The sequence below is a fragment of the Mycteria americana genome, chromosome 8 (assembly GCF_035582795.1).
Source record: "Mycteria americana isolate JAX WOST 10 ecotype Jacksonville Zoo and Gardens chromosome 8, USCA_MyAme_1.0, whole genome shotgun sequence".
Taxonomy (NCBI): domain Eukaryota; kingdom Metazoa; phylum Chordata; class Aves; order Ciconiiformes; family Ciconiidae; genus Mycteria; species Mycteria americana.
This window is the reverse complement of record NC_134372.1, coordinates 6850959-6866828: the sequence shown is the minus strand read 5'-3', so window position 1 is coordinate 6866828 and position 15870 is coordinate 6850959. Positions and strand designations below refer to the sequence as shown.

General features: G+C 41.5%; 1 protein-coding gene and 1 pseudogene across 2 annotated transcripts in view; one reads left to right on the top strand and one right to left on the bottom strand.

Annotated features, from left to right (window-relative positions):
- The window catches only part of ADAMTS2 (ADAM metallopeptidase with thrombospondin type 1 motif 2), a 199217-nt gene that overhangs the window by 49979 nt on the left and 133368 nt on the right, over positions 1–15870 (top strand). The window lies entirely within an intron of this gene.
- Positions 9990–15546, bottom strand: LOC142413664 (uncharacterized; annotated as a pseudogene).

Genomic DNA, 15870 nt, shown 5'->3' with positions numbered 1-15870 from the left:
TGATTTTTGCTTTGTTGAAAGAGTTGACTCAGATTCCAGAGTATTCTTATTCATAAGCGTAAGAGAATATTGCAATATTTGCCAGAATTTCCTGTTCTGGCCAGCTGTTCTGCCAAAACATTATTTCATTAGAAGGCAGATGAAGCAATTTCATTAACAAATATAAACTGTCAAATTTCTTCCTGTCTTCTACCTACTCTGAAACTTAACTCCTGATTTTCATAGTAAGCAATATACAAAGGCCACCTCCATCATGGCAACATTACCAGACTGTAGTGTTGATTTATTTCAGGCCTAAGTTTGCAGAGTGAATGAAGAGGAGCTCTGACTTTTTTTTCTTCATTTCTCTATTCCTAATAATGGGTCAGAACAAGTCCATGTCAGGCTCAGAGATTATCAAATTTTACATAAGTAGATTGCTGGTTTGTGAGCTGTTTCTTTTTTTTTTTAAACAATGTTGACTCAGTCGCACAGTAGCAAGAATTAGTTACCTTCAAATATCTTTTCCATGATTTTCAGAAAACTCATCAGCTAATGAGAACCATGTATCTTTGCACTTTTTGAAAACTGGAAGCTAATGTAATACTTCCAAGCACACTGATCTGTAGAAATTGCTCCAATCTTTCTTTTGCCCATTATAATGGGCTTTATTAATGCACCAGATTGCAATATACAAAATTAAAGGCATTAGACATGTATACTGCTGTGTATTTGACAAGGTGCTGCATATTGCCTGCGCCAGGTTTGCTGGCTGTAATCGCTCTGGCTGCACGCTCCTTATTACACTGTGCTGAGGTTGGGGACTCCTGCAAGCTGGGAAGCAATGCTGACCTTATGAAACACCCTGTTTTGTTGCCTATCTTTCTAGTCTGTCTCAGTGATCAAGTTGTCATTATAAATGCACTTTAAAATCCCATAAGAACTTCCAGAAATGTGTGTAATTTACCCCAACTATATTTTATGTTGTTGGATGAGCACTGAAAGTGCAACTTCAGGAAAGCACAGACTTGCAGCCCACGCTCCTGGACTCAGCTGCTCCCCTGCCAGGTAGACACTTCTTGAAATAGCATTGCCCACAGGGATCGTTTGTCGCATTTGAATTGATAACTGGCAATCTGTTGTAACCCGTGTTGCTTTTTCATCATTGCTTGCATGGTTATGCCCTCAGCCTGACATGTGCCTCCCATATGGAGTCAGCCGCCGGGGCTCTGTGCCCTGGACCGTGCATATTACGGTTGGACTCGATGATCTTAAAGGTCTTTTCCAACCTAAATGATTCTATGATTCTATATGCAAACTGCAGCAGGCAGGTGCCTGAGCTGCAGCGTCCCAGGCTGCGTAGCAGCACATAGCTGAATGATGCGGTCTTTGCCATGGGCACCTGGGTAACTACACTTGACTTACACAAGCTCAAGTTCACCAGCTGCTGCGTATTGGCGGATGTAATTCTTTCTGATTACCTGATGTTTACCCCACTCCTGGTTTGTTTTTTGTATCTAGTCCTTGTGTACAGGGTTGTAGTTTGATCGTAAGCAATGTGTGGGTTGCGTATTTATGCAATGCCTAACTCTTTACTCCTGAGCTACTTCAGCAAAAATAAATAATACTGCATGTTCAATATTTGTTCTCCCTTTTCCACTGAAACAGAGTCGGAGCAATATAATAGGATCCATTTAGCGTTTGCTCATTTGCTTTGCAGAATTCTTCCTGCTTTTTCTCTGTTTATGTAGGTGTCTAGTATTGCTCTTAACTGTAGATTGCAATATGTAGGTTTTCACAGAGTAAACATATATTCAAATCTGTACAGAAGATTCTTGGTTAATAATAGAGGAGATGAACAGAGCCTGTTTTGATTTGACATTATACATCCTTAAATGGGGTGTGTAGGGGAGGCACATTGCGCTGTCTGAAATGCACAAAAAGACAAATATACGAATATTTATATATTTTTTTTAGTGCACAATACCTTACACTTGGGTCAAAGGAAAGAGGAAGAACAAATTCCAATAAACCTATGTGTATTATTAATGAGCATTAGCTCTCTCAAGAGGACCTAGATCTTATCTGTATTGCTCAACTAAAAAGGTGCAAAACAGATCAGTGGAGAACAAATGGAAAAAATTCAGCCAATTAACTCACTCATCTTCTGTATAGTAGTAGAATGAGGTCAGACACCCATAGGTGTGCACTGCATGAAGGGGTTTTTTTAAGCACAGTGTCCAAGGTCTTTGTTACAGCCATGTGTCTTGATATTAAGAATGTTGAGTATTCTGGTTCAGGCATTTCCAGCAAGAATTAAGAGTATGGTTAATCCTTTCCTTGCTAGGAAGAGTTGCAGGCTTAGCATGACTAGTGAGTGAGACAGGAGTTACTGGAGGAAAAGGTGGCAGATGGGGGAGTTGCTTTCCAGGCTTCTCTATCCACATATTTTCCATATGAATCAAATGCTTTTAAAAAACATTGTAGTCACATTAGATAGTGTGATCACATGGTCTGTGCTGATCTGTATATGTATTTGCACTGCAAACCTGGTCTGTGGTACTTATATTCTAATTTAATGGTTTTTTTTTTCCATTAAATTCACAGAGGCCTCCTAATATCAGGCCCCGGCTGTCATTTTAGAAGTGTATGCACGTGCCAGGTATCTGGCTGTTATTTGCATGCGTGCTTCACTAAGGAAAGATTAGGTCCAGGTTTGAAAAGCAAGTTTACTTACTTTGTAATGCTTACAAATATTTAATTATATTTCAGCTCTTTTTTAACGAGGTGTAGTTAAGAGTCCCTGCATGTTAATTTTAGCCCTCTATAAAATTTGTGCAAGTACTGAACAAAAGTGTACAAATGCCCAAGTTTACCTTGGCGGAGCGCAAAAAGGAATTCGAAAGTAAATGGGTCTTTTGGCAATTTTTCCCCTATGAATCACTTGTAAAATAGGAAAACCCTCTGTTTGCACACATCTTTCACTTGTGCCAAGTGTCTTTATTGCTGGAGAGTCACATGCAAGCCTCGGAGAAGAACAGAGTCCCAAAGACCAATTGCTGCTACCTGAATTTTGTAGTTCTTGAAATTTTGCATTTATAGCCCCATGACTGTTCAGGCACAGGAGCTGAGCACTGAGAGCTCTCGCCATAGCGAGTGACTTTGCTTTCCGAAAGGAACAGTTAGGAGAATTTTTAAGGTGTGATTTAGTTTCCCCCATGAGACAGAAGCAATAAAAAAGGATGGTGCAGAAGCCGAAGAAATGTTTGTTTCTTAATTGATTCCTTTCCAAGGAAGTTAAAAAGGAAGGAAATTTGAATAGCTCCTGAAAGGAGAGTTCTGTTATCTACTTCTGTAACCCTTATTTTCCAAGGTTTGGCCAGTATTTATACATCTCTCTGCTGAGCTGTATTTTTGGCATCAAAATATTGGTTGTGGTTTGCATAACCATGTGATTCACTTCAGTGGCTGCCTGCAAGAAAGCTGAAGTTATTTTTATTTTAAAAATGCAATTAATTTTAAAGCTTTATGCTAATTTTTAAAAATCGCTGCAAGATGTGGAGAAAAGCAAAACTGTTAATTCTTGAGAGATGCATAAAGGGACTTGTAGAGAGTCAAATTAAAAAAAAAAAAAAGTAGTTTTCAATTCCTGTGAGATTGAACTAAAATTACTTTTTCTTTTCCTCCAATAAAGTATAAAAATTCAGCAGAAACTCTGTAAGATAACCCTTAAGAAAAAAATTGATAGAAAAATGTTGACCTTCACTACTCTGCTCTCTTTTCTTCCTCCTCTTTGCCCAAGGTAAGAAGTAGCTGCCCCAAACATTGTTTGTCAGAGCTGTGGTTAAGGGTTGTTACCTGTAGTGACTAGTTTTATAAATACAACACACTTGTGAATGTAGAAGTTAGTGAGTGGATGAACAAGTTGGTTCATGCTAAAATCATTTGGTGCCCATGAATGTACTCATGCATTTATAACGAAGGATGCGTTAGTACATTTAAAATTGTGTCTGTATTAATGTTGGCTGATAAAGCAAAGACATCCCAAATGTAGTACATCGAGGATCGCAAGCCCAATGTAAAACCAGGGGGAGTCTGAGCTCTGGGAGCACATAGGTGTGTTAGCATGTGAAGAGAGGGATTGCTGTTTTTTCCCAGAGCAAGACCTCAGGGCTAATTAACCTTCCTTATACATGCTCTCTTCCTCCTCTGAGATTATCCCCATGGGTTGAAAAATTACATCTCCTTCTCATGGTAATTTACCATATTTCTAAATGGGTATTAGCCCAAATGGAAACCAAAAATGGGTATCTGAAAATTCTTTAATGAATCAAAGTGGGCTGAAGTACTTACCTTTGGTCCCTCTGAAATGGGCTGGTGATTTCGTGAAGAAGGAGGAAAGGCTGATAGCCCAGAGTAAGAGGAAGGCGAGCATCACATCTGAGGGATAGAAGGATTGCCATTTAATTTTCAGCCTTTTTAGAAAGACCAAACAGGGGTGACCTGAAATGTTCTCATAGCCCAGACCTCTTTCAAACACACATCTGGTTGCTGATGTGATCAGCTGGAGAAACAAACTCAGCATCATCTCTCTCATGAGGCACTTTGGTCCAGATTTACTCTGGGCACCTAACTGAGGAACACCCCTGGAGATACCACTGTGGGCCCTGTGTTTGTGCTTCGTGGGCACGTGAGAGACCGCTGGAAGAATGGGTGGGGTCCTCTATATAGTATAGGCATGATGTGACCTAGCCATACCTGGATTTTCAAAGAGGAGACTGATTGTTTCATCCATCACCAGTCGAAACTTTCAGGGACAACTTGCTGCCTGTGTCTGCCAGCACAGGAGAGCACTTGGCATGCCAGGGGTTAATTCTTACTGCTCTGTACTTGCTGCAAGAAGCTAGGTCTGATCACAGTCTGCTGTCATGAGACTAAGTGGCCTCTGGCCACAAGACGGAACAGGTTCCTTCCACATACTGTAATTCTGACAGATGGAAGGCTGCTTAAGAGGTTGAAATATGGCTAAAAATGACAGTACTTGTCCTCAGGCTCTTCTGGGAGAGTCAATGTATCTTGTTCTTTTGTGCTCCTCATTCTCCCTACCTCCCCTTGCGCTTTAATCCTTTCCCAAGGTTTCTTATTCCTGTAGACCTGGGCAAAGGTGGCCGTTTGCGTTTGGTTCTTGTGCTGTCGACTGGGAGATGCTGTGTCTGTGCCCACCCATGCTGCCCAAGCGCTGGTTCGGCTCCAGGAGATTCGGCGAGTGCCCGGTCTTGCCCCGCTGGTGGCTGATGGCCGCTGCATCGCTGTCCTCGGCCGCCTGGCTCGCAGAGGCAGACTTCTCCACCGAGCACAGACGCAAGGGGAGAAGAACAAAGCGATCACATTCGTCCGTTTACTAAAGCAAATCTAAGTGTTGTGCCATCTGTTCTGCAGCTACATGAAACCCAGTGAGCTCTTTGGAAAATGCAGAAAATATGTTCAGAATCTGGGGAAAAGATGGATGTGAAAATAAGATGCTGAGAATTGGTAGGAGCATGGATAACCAGAACAGACCAAAAATAACAAAACAAAAGCTTGAAGTAGAAAATACAAGAAAGAAAACTGCCTTAAAATGGGGGGAAATCCAACACTCATTAGATTTTTCTCCTGTATCTTCCCCACTGCCTTTCATGTGTGTGTTCATTTTTTCACATTGATTCTACTCAGGAGAGCAGATCCAAATTGGCATTTAATAGTTCAGAAATGCTGTGATACAGCAGGAGCCCGCAACGCCGCACCCTGCTGTGCCGGTGAGGGGGACCGGGCCCTCCTCGCTGATGAGAAATGCTGAGCGGCTCAGGGTGACGCTGGCTACCCCAGCCTAGCATCGGGCCTCCTCTGCCTGCTGCGAAAAGGCACAGCTGTGATCCAAAGCACAGCTGTGTGTCGTTTTTCAAAAGCCAGGAAGGAGAATTGCAGACTGTGTGAAAAATGATAAAATCTGGAAAACTTTTTAAAGCAACCTTTATAGCTTTGTGAAATTCTTGCTTCCCCAGAGTTCAGATGAATCCCATGAAAGTCTAATTGTGTTAAGCTCCTCATTGCACTGCAACGACCGTCCTGGGCCGGTGGCTGTGCTGGCGGCAAGCAGCTGGAAGAGAGGGTTGTTCGTTGACCGACTCTTTGCAGCAGAGTAGCAAAGGGATGGAGCATATCATGACATATCCCTTAAGGCTCCTGCTTTGTAAATGGAGAACCACAGTGTGGCTGGAAGTGCCTCTGATGCTGAGAGCCACTTGGAGTGTGAGGTTGTGCTGGTAGGAGAGGAAAGGGTATCTTGTGGTTCATGCTCTGGACTTGGCCTTCAGAACATCTGGTTTCCTGTCTCTGCCACAGAGTTCCTGCATGTCCTTGGGCAAGTCATCCAGTTTTCCCGCATCCCATTTCCCCAGCGAGGGATGGGGGATTGCTTTCCTCCAGCACGGTGCTGTGAGGCTCCATGGGGTTAGCAGTTACCATAGAGATGAGGTACCTAGATAGAATTTGAAACTTGCTGAAGGAGAGCTATGAAACCTGATGGTGTTACCAAAAGAACAGCTCGGCTTTGGCTGTGTTGTGTGGGGCAGCTACAACAGGTTGTAAAACTGCCACAGTAGGTGTAAGTACTGTGAAACCAGGGTCAGCTGGAACATAGACTTGTAAAAACAAAAAGCTACCAGTACAAACTCAACCTGTAAATATGAAGTAATATCACTAGTTAAACAAATAAACTAAAAGAGATTTTTCTCTTTAGGATCCTCTGGGCATTTTCATTTGATAAAGTCTCTTGGTCTGGCAGGAGTCCAAGACCAAGAAGTCCAGACCTGCTTCTGTTCTTTCTGGGGCACCCTGGAGCTTCTGAGGCTCCTCACTGTTTGTATTAAAGGTCTTTAATTTGCTATGAGATGTCAGCTGGGGAATGAAAACCGTGGAGTTACTCAGTGATTTGTTTTAGGCAGAGAGAGGCAGGGGAAATCATGTTTTAATTTAATTGATACTCTCTTACTCTTTATTGTGAAATGAAGAGATGACTTTCAGGTATTCCGTATTGCACCATTAATTGTTTTCCTCTGTCTTTCTCATTCATATTAAAACAAATATTTAATGTCTTCAGTCTCCCTGCTGAAATGAGAGTTCTTTTGAGGTCCTGGTCATTCCCATTCAACTTCTTTGGAAACATTTGTTTGGTTGTATTTGCAGGCATCCTGAATCCAGTGTTTTCAATGCAGCTATGCCACTGACTTGTGTAACAGAATAATAATGCCATCTGTCTTGTCTTTTTTTATCCTGTATTTAAACATCCCTTTTTTTTTTTTTTTTGGTGCTGGTTGACTTTGACTGTAGAGTGAGAGGAAATCTTCATTGAACTTGTTGCAATAGTCATCCATCCCTCACCTGAGTTGGAAGTAGCTAATTTAGGACTTTTTAAGATGTGTAGGTTGGTTAAATGCTCCTGCCAAATCATTTTAGTTTTTTGTCAGTGTTAGCTTCCATTTGACAGTTTCCTGTGTGTTCATTCCCTGATCTTCATGAATCTCTTGGCTTTGTGATAATGCTATCTCTAACCCAAATTGTGTAGTTAGCAGTGAATTTAAGGTGGAAATGTGAGGATTCTGTTGACCTCCTATGTAATTTTTCACAAATGTTGAAAGTTCATCGTGAAGCTCAGTGGCTCACTGGTCATATGGCCATGTCTTACCACCAGTGTGTTCATCTATGTGGTCTGGGATGAACATGAGTTGATTGAAACCTCTATTTTCTCGATGAGGGTTGTTTCACTATCAGGCCCTAGACGCCTCCATGTCACCGATGGGTATCTTCATCAGCATTCTGGATGTCCTCAAGAAACACAGAGCAGCTATGTTTTGCTCTGTGCTGGATACTTGTTCCTCCTTGTCGTGGTTTAACCCCAGCTGGCAACTAAGCCCCATCACGTGCTCGCTCACTCCCCCCCAGTGGGATGGGGGAGAGAATTAGAAGAGTAAAAGTGAGAAAACTCACGGGTTGAGATAAAGACAGTATAATAGGGAAAGCAAAAGCTGCGCACGCAAGCAAAGCAAAAGAAGGCATTCATTCACTCCTCCCCATGGGCAGGCAGGTGCTCAGCCATCTCCAGGAAAGCAGGGCTCCATCACACGTAACGGTGACTTGGGAAGACAAACGCCATCGCTCTGAACGTCCCCCCCTTCCTTCTCCTTCCCCAGCTTTATATACCGAGCATGACGCCATATGGCATGGAACAGCGCCCTGGTCAGCTGGGGTCAGCTGTCCCAGCTGTATCCTCCCCCAGCTTCCCGCACACTTGGCGAGCATGGGAAACCGAAAAGTCCTTGACTAGTGTAAACATCACCCAGCAACAACCAAAACATCAGTGTGTTATCAATATTATTCTCATACTAAAATCCAAAGCACAGCACCACACCAGCCGCCAGGAAGAAAACCAACTCCATCCCAGCCGAAACCAGCACACTCCTCCAGGCAGGACTTGGAGAGATGATTGCAATAACTGACATGGGTTTGGGTGGTGGGGCTGATACAGATTATCTGATAATTTCATTTGAAAACTAACAGTTTTTGCATTTATAAGGGGAGATAACTGGATTTCTTACTATAATATTTCCTCTGATCCAGATTCCTGGCTTGTAGTTCTTGTAACTGTATTTGGACAATTGACTTTGAGAAGTTTGAAAGCATTGTTGTTGGCTCAAGAGCTACAAATATTTTTTTTCTCTCTGCCTAGTAGTCTAAACTAATAATGTCTGTTTAATTATAAAGCAATCTCATGAGATTTACAGGCAACTTTAAATAAGAAAGCCACATTGTTTTGTAGAAGACATGTAAAGTGTGGAAGCTGCCTCTTGAAGAATTTCCTTAATATCTTTTGTGGTAATAGTATTGTCCAAATAAATACATTCCACTTGTAAACTTACCAGAATGTGTGGTGGCCCTAACCCAGCTCTACTGGTGTGGATATATGAGCCCACTGACATATGGTATGTAGTTTCATTTCTAGTAGTTCTGAAAGATTTACAGGCTGATTTATGCTTCTTTCTTTGCATTTATTTTCCATACTGTCTTATTTTCAGGAAGTGCATCCTCTATAGGCTCCATTTGACTCAGTGTATGTTGTGTCCAACTTCGGACTATCTAGTTGCTAGCTGCTGCAAAAAGGTTGGAGCTTCATTTCTATTTTTTTTTGAGAAAATAGGCACTTTTCTTTTAACTTTTGCTTAAGAGTATAGGTGCTTTTTGTTTTCCAAAATAAAATGTTATTGACAATCTACCTTCTACTTCAACACTTGCTAATTTTTCATGTTTCTACAGTTATTATCTAATTGTGGTTGTATCCTTTAGAGTTTTGTGTGTGCATGTGAGTATTTTAAGTTCTTTTGTGCTGCTTGGAGTTCGGTGAAAAGTTTATGGTTACTGGAGCCATAGTCTAAGGAACAGGCAGAGAGAACATTCTTGTTCTTCAATTCAGACAATATTAAATTGTTTTATTAGTAGCTGCAGCCTTGGAGGGAGTGGAGGAGAAAAATATCAGGAAAAGCACAAGCAGCAAAAACCATAGAAAAATGGAGGTGATCAAGATGAGGGAAAGACAAAATCACATGAGCCATACTGTGTTGGACCAGATGTCCATGTAAGTCCTTGTCTTCAAAACTGGCCAGTAGTGAGTGACTGTCTTTGGTGTCTTAGCATTAGTAGCCTTCTGTTTTCTTACTAGACACTTCCTATGGCAAGGGGTTCCAAAACTGAAATGTATGTTGTATGAAGCCGTACCTGCATCGTCTGACAGGTTTATTGGTCTTTGTACCCAAGTTCTCTTTAGGAGCTCTTCTTAGAACCTGGCTTTGCATTTTCATTTGCAGTCAGTCCTCTGGTTCTGAAGCAGTTTTGAGCAAACCATGACACACGCAGTAGCTGAACTGTTTCATTTCTTAGTTTTGTCAGGATGAAGTCCTGTAACCTCTTTATTGTAGATTTTATTCTATAACCTCCTCTTCTGATTTTTCAGTTTGAGGCAGATCCTTCAGTTCAACCTTAGATGGGGAGAGCTCCTGCATAGGGGCCTCCTGCAGGTTCTCCAAGGTGAGCATGTTTTGAAGAACCTCATTTAATTTTGCTGTTATGGTACTGTCTCTGAGTGCTCCTTTAAGCCTGGATAATCTGTTGGCCTTACAGATACCCTGATGAGTTTTCAGCTCCTGATGTATTTCAGAAAGGTTTTATAATTAGTTTTTATGCTTTTTGAAAGTTATTCCTCAGACTCTCTTTTGGCTTGCCTTATTGTGATTTTACGTTTAATCTGCCCGTTTATGACCTTTTCAATTTTCCTAATTTGGGCTCTTTCTTTTTTCTTTTTTTCTTTTTTCTTTTTTTTTCTTTTTTTTTTTTAAAAAAAAAAAAGGATGGAGCCTTGCCTTGCTCTTTAGCAATGCTGACTTTCATTTGCTCTTTCTCAACTTCTTTGGTGGATGGTTGTTGCGAATGAGTGATTTAGAGTGCTTAAAAAATCACCGTCAAAGGTATTAGCAAAAGTGGTTTTAATATGATGTTGTAAAAGTGTGACTTAACAAAGTTCGATAGGAAGGTTCACTCTATTAATTACTGCATGGAAGAAACATACAAAGGAAAATTGGGTTACACTCGAGTTAGAATGATTCACAGGGAGACTGAGGATACAAAAGGGTATGGAGGACCCTCGTGTTGAGTCACGAGGTTCAGAGTAGACCCCCTTGCTTTCTAAACTCCCGATGGAGCTTAGGTGCAGCTAGGTCCAATCTTAGTCTCGGACTTGGACAATGGTTTATGTCTAAGGGATTGTACATGCAAAGTTTATGTAATGTTTCATTAGCATCAATTCAGCATGCAATCAAAGTTGCCAAGACAAAATCAAAGTTACCATACTACAAGGTTATGTGCGATATTGGTCACTTACCAAGGATCTGCTGTTGGTAAAAGGTCTCTCTGCCTCGAGGAGCAACCTTAAGAGGTATCCCAGCTCAAGGGGAGATCACCACCATGCAGCCACGCTGCCTAGCAGGGAGGGCTCCAAGAAGGCTCACTTAGGCTGTCATATTTATAGGATAAAGTGCTTGGCTCATAGTCAAATTACATGCGATAGGAAAGGTATGCATGAGGCTCCTTGTACCCACAGCTTGCTTTGTTCCTTTATAAATGAGTCTTGGAAAAGCCACCTGCTATTCATGTATCAGTTGCATGATCAGTGTTCCAAGCTCATATGCATCAATGCTTTCCATGCCGCTCGGCTTGTTTGTGGGTTCTCAGAGAATAGGTTGGGACCAGAGGGGTTCTTGGCCCGGCCACGGCCCAGGCCTTTACCTCCTTTGGATCCTGTGCCAAACTACTGCTACTTTGGTTAAGAGGTCGAGTGCACCCATCACACTCCACCCCGTGACTACAGTCAATCCACTTTATTGACTCATAGAGTGGTCGTATGGTTACCTCTTGCCTCTATGTCATAAATATGTGGCATATTGCAGATCAGTGGCCATTATTTGGTAAGCTGTTAGTTTAAGTGTCCTAATTAATGTAGTTATATACCATTTTACAGATAGAATCAGTTGATTATATATGTTTTACATGCTGGATTGATGTAATTTATTTCATTTTTTGCCAAACTTTGATATACAGAATGATTATAAGGTTAAAACTAACAAAGCTACAATTGGATGCAGCATTAAATTCAAAATTCCAGTTGCTCTTGCAGACCATCCAGAAAGAGTTTCCCACCAGTCATGTTCTTCATCTTTCCTCACTCTTTCTAGGACATGGTGTATCTCCTCTGCATCATGATGGATGATAATCAGGGTTCTTTGTCCGTTGTTTTGAATTAATTTTAGCAATTGACTCAGGTCATTATGTTGCAACAGTTTTCTAACCAACGTGAGATTCATTCCTATAGGGGTAGGTAATAAATCTTGATGCAATGTATAGTTAGATTGTAGCAGTTGGTGGGTTGTGACAGGAGCTGAATAGTTAAAGTCACATCCCATAATTTTGGTAAAATTATGAATACAGATATTTGAGTGATTATATGTCTCTACAGTGATGCTGTCTATAAATATAGACCCACAAAGGGTTCTCATACAAACACATACATTTTCAACATATATAAGTACAGCTTCAGGGGTTTCATCAGGATGTATTTCAAAATGACAAACATGTTGTTCTGTGTCAAGACAAATGTCTTGGGCCTTAATGGTATTACTTTCACAAATAAATCCCTGTTGTTCCCATACGACACATGCATCAACATCAATAGTTTGCCATTTGTTCCCTTTTTGTTGGGCCCATACTCTATGTTCTAACAGATAGAGGACAGTTCCATTGTGATTTAATCCCAGTGCAATGATTGGGTGTATGGTGTATACCAAAGCATTGCGTATTGTTAAAACAAAAGCTGTAGCTTTACTGTCAGTAGGGTCATAGGTAAAATAGACTAGACACCATCAGGATTGGAATTCCCTTTCAAATTCAGTTGCATTATCTCAGATTACTTTTCAAATTTCACTGGGTAGGGTGCCCTCTTCACCTTCTCTTACAATTGCTGCCACAGTAGATTGTACCCATAATTGAGCTTGAATACAACTAAGAGCGAGAGAGACATTAATTTGGGTTGCACCTAGTGCGTTCACAATTAGTTGGTGGTCCTTTTCATTAATTCTTTCCCATGGAGGTAATATATCAGATAAGAGCCATTGGTTAGTTCCCCGTGCCAACAGAGAAGATTGCAATGGACCTTCTAATTTGTGTAAATTACTTGTTGTTGAGATTATTTTGTTTGCTAAAACTTCAGTGTCCCTGCTGTTTAATACTCCTAATCCTGTTCCTAAAATGCCAGTCACATCTCTTGATTATTTTGGAGAGGTGAGGATTCGTCCATGCAACCACACTAACCATCCTGCGTAGGACGCACTTAGGAATGGTGAACAGGTAGGTTTAATTGCAGAGATTGTAAGATGCACTGATAATTCCACTCATTTGAGGGACCATGATGGATTAAATAGCACTTGTTGCTGGCCTGTATATTTGATGGCATAGGGTCAAATTTTAGAAATTTGTGGGGATAGAGGTTTTTTAGCCTTTACAGTTGGGGCAGATGTTAAGTGAGTGGTGGATGTTGTTGTGCTAGGCTCAGTAATGCCTATTTTGAATTTAAATGGTAGTCCTGTGTCCCTGTGAGCCCAGATGCAGATTATGAAAACACCTTGTACTAAGGTAAAATTGTACCAACAGTCCAATCTTTCAGAGGTGCAAAATTTTGTGTCTTTTGGGTTTGATATAATGTTGTACACAGAAATCTCCGTTGCCTTCTCATGGGTAGACCCATTGATCATCCAGCATCCTATTTTAATTTCTGTCCCTGCCATTCCCCAAAGTCGGGGAATTTTATTAACATCAGTTTCATTTCTGTCCCAGCTCCATTCATTTTCTAAGTACACTTCAGTTCCAGGTATGACCACGGTGGAAAGATTTAGATCTCTTTTCCTAGGGAGTGTTCCCATAGTCCCGATATACTTAACATGAGCTTGAGACCATGGCCACTCTAGGGTTCTCTCAGTAAGACTCCTTAGTAAAACTAGGGGAGTATTCAGAGTAGGTACTGACGTTGTTGTGATCGGTTTAGTGATTCTGAGAGATATTGTTCCTAGTATTACATTGCGTCCCTTCAGAGCGTTCCATCTGCATCATATTTTAACATCATAATGTTCGTCCCCTCTGGCATGTATTGAGCAGTGACTTATGTTACAGCATTTTCTATAAGGCGTGTAAGAGTTATTGTGAATAATCGTAACATATATATATCCCTCATTAACAGGTGATCGTGTTTTACAAGTCATGTTTATGTTGCTGTCTGTGAGTAACAAGATGGGTGGCTTATCTGTATTGACACAATCATGGCTGATTTCCTGATTGATAATTAAGTTGAGACAGGTGGGCGTTCGTGGGGAAGCAAGTATTATTGAAATCTTGAACAGCAGTAGGATGATGTATCTTATTTTCATCTTTGAGGAGGCTGCAAGATAAAAGGGTAAAACAAACTGGTCTCGTTGGGGTTTTCCGGACAGGTTACCCCATTAGAAAGAAGGAAAAATCCATCGTGCCCTAATTCTGTGTTTTGCACAACTGCTGTCAATAGCTTCCCAGGCAAGTGGGCCACGAGGTTTAGTTAGAGCCATAGGTGCAGTTCCAATTTGTGGTAAATTTACCATGACAGGTTGTCCTGGCTGTAATGCTGTCGGATATTTTCTTTCATCAGGAGGTGGAGCATCAGGTCCAGTTTTTGCAAAGAATGCTCGGCTCCCAGGGCTCCCAGTGGGCCCATACCGATTATTCAATTGATGAAGTACTTTGCAAAGTCGAGTATCCCACTGGGCCTCGTGTGGCTCTTTTTCAATAAGCCATTAGCTCTTTCTACCATCCCATTTGATTGAGGATAGTAGGGGGTATGGAATACCCACTAAATTTCTTCCTGTTTTGCCCATTCTTGCACTTCCTTGTTGGAAAAATGTGAGCCGTTGTCACTTTGGATGACATCGGGGGTTGGTAGGCCTGAAAACCAAGAGGATAATCCCCTAATGGTGCTCTGACCATTAACCTTTTGACATTTAGTTGCCATAATTAGGCCTGAGATGACCTCTACTCCTGTGAGGACGTACCGATATCCCGAGGAGGGTTTAAAGGGTCCAATGTAATCAATTTGCCATGTTGACCATAGGGTTTTTCCCTCATTAAGGTGTAGGGGTGGTGTTTTAGCAGGGTGATTTGTTTGCAATTTCAGTTTACATTGGGCGTATTCTGTAGGGATGGTTTTACATGTTTTCATGTTTAGAGGCCAGCCTCGGCTTTGGGCTGCAAAACAAAGTGTTTCTTGGCCTGTATGGCCTAACTTTTGATGTAACCATTCCCCCAGTTGGTACCATGCGGGATCTTGTGTATTTCCTGTTTTTATTCCCTTAATTCTGGCTAATTCATCTACTTGTTGGTTCCATTTTGTGGCTGGTTGGTCATTGTTTACATGGGCTTTTACCCATCCTAGTTTAAATGGTGCTTGTCTAGCTGTATCTGATAGCAATTGCCAGTCTTCAGTTCTGCAAACTGGGGATCTGTTTACTTCCAATTTAGGGCTTCCCATTGACAAAGCCATTGTGTGGCACCTGCCCATGCAGCATAGGAATTGACATAGATAACTTTTGCTGCGTTTTGTGCTGCTAGAACAGCTGCCCTTAATTCTCCTACTTGTGCACTACCTTCACCTTCTTCTATGACCTGTTTGCCTGTGGTAATTTCTAATGCGGCAGCTTTATACCGCCATTTGCCATTTACCCTCTTTACTGAGGCATCGGTAAACCAAATGCCTGCAGTCGGTGTTTTCTCAGTGAGGGGAGGTGCATTTAGAATCAGGGAAGGTTTAAATGGCTGTTTTAGTGCTATTGGGTCAGTGTTTATAGGCATTTGTAATTTGGAAATTTTTGTATGTCCTTCAGTCAATTGCATTTTATCTGCTACTCCCATGAGGTAGGCACACCATTTTCTGGTGGTGGGTTTCTGTGCAATTCCTTCTGGGGGAGCAGTTCCTTCTAGGGCTGTTTCTAGCAAATTAAATGGCCCTCTAGTCTGAACAGGTTGCCCCTGGTGTATTTTCTCAACTTGTTTAACTGCTTGGATTAAAGACAAAAGTCCCTTTTCCCATTCAGAATATCTGTTCTGTCTCTTTAAATGCAGTCGAGCTAAACATTAAAGGTCCTTTTGGTCCACTCGGACCTGTCTGGAATAGATTGCAATAAGTACCGTGTTCTGCAAAACCCCATTCTGCTATAATAGGGTTGCAGGGGAGTA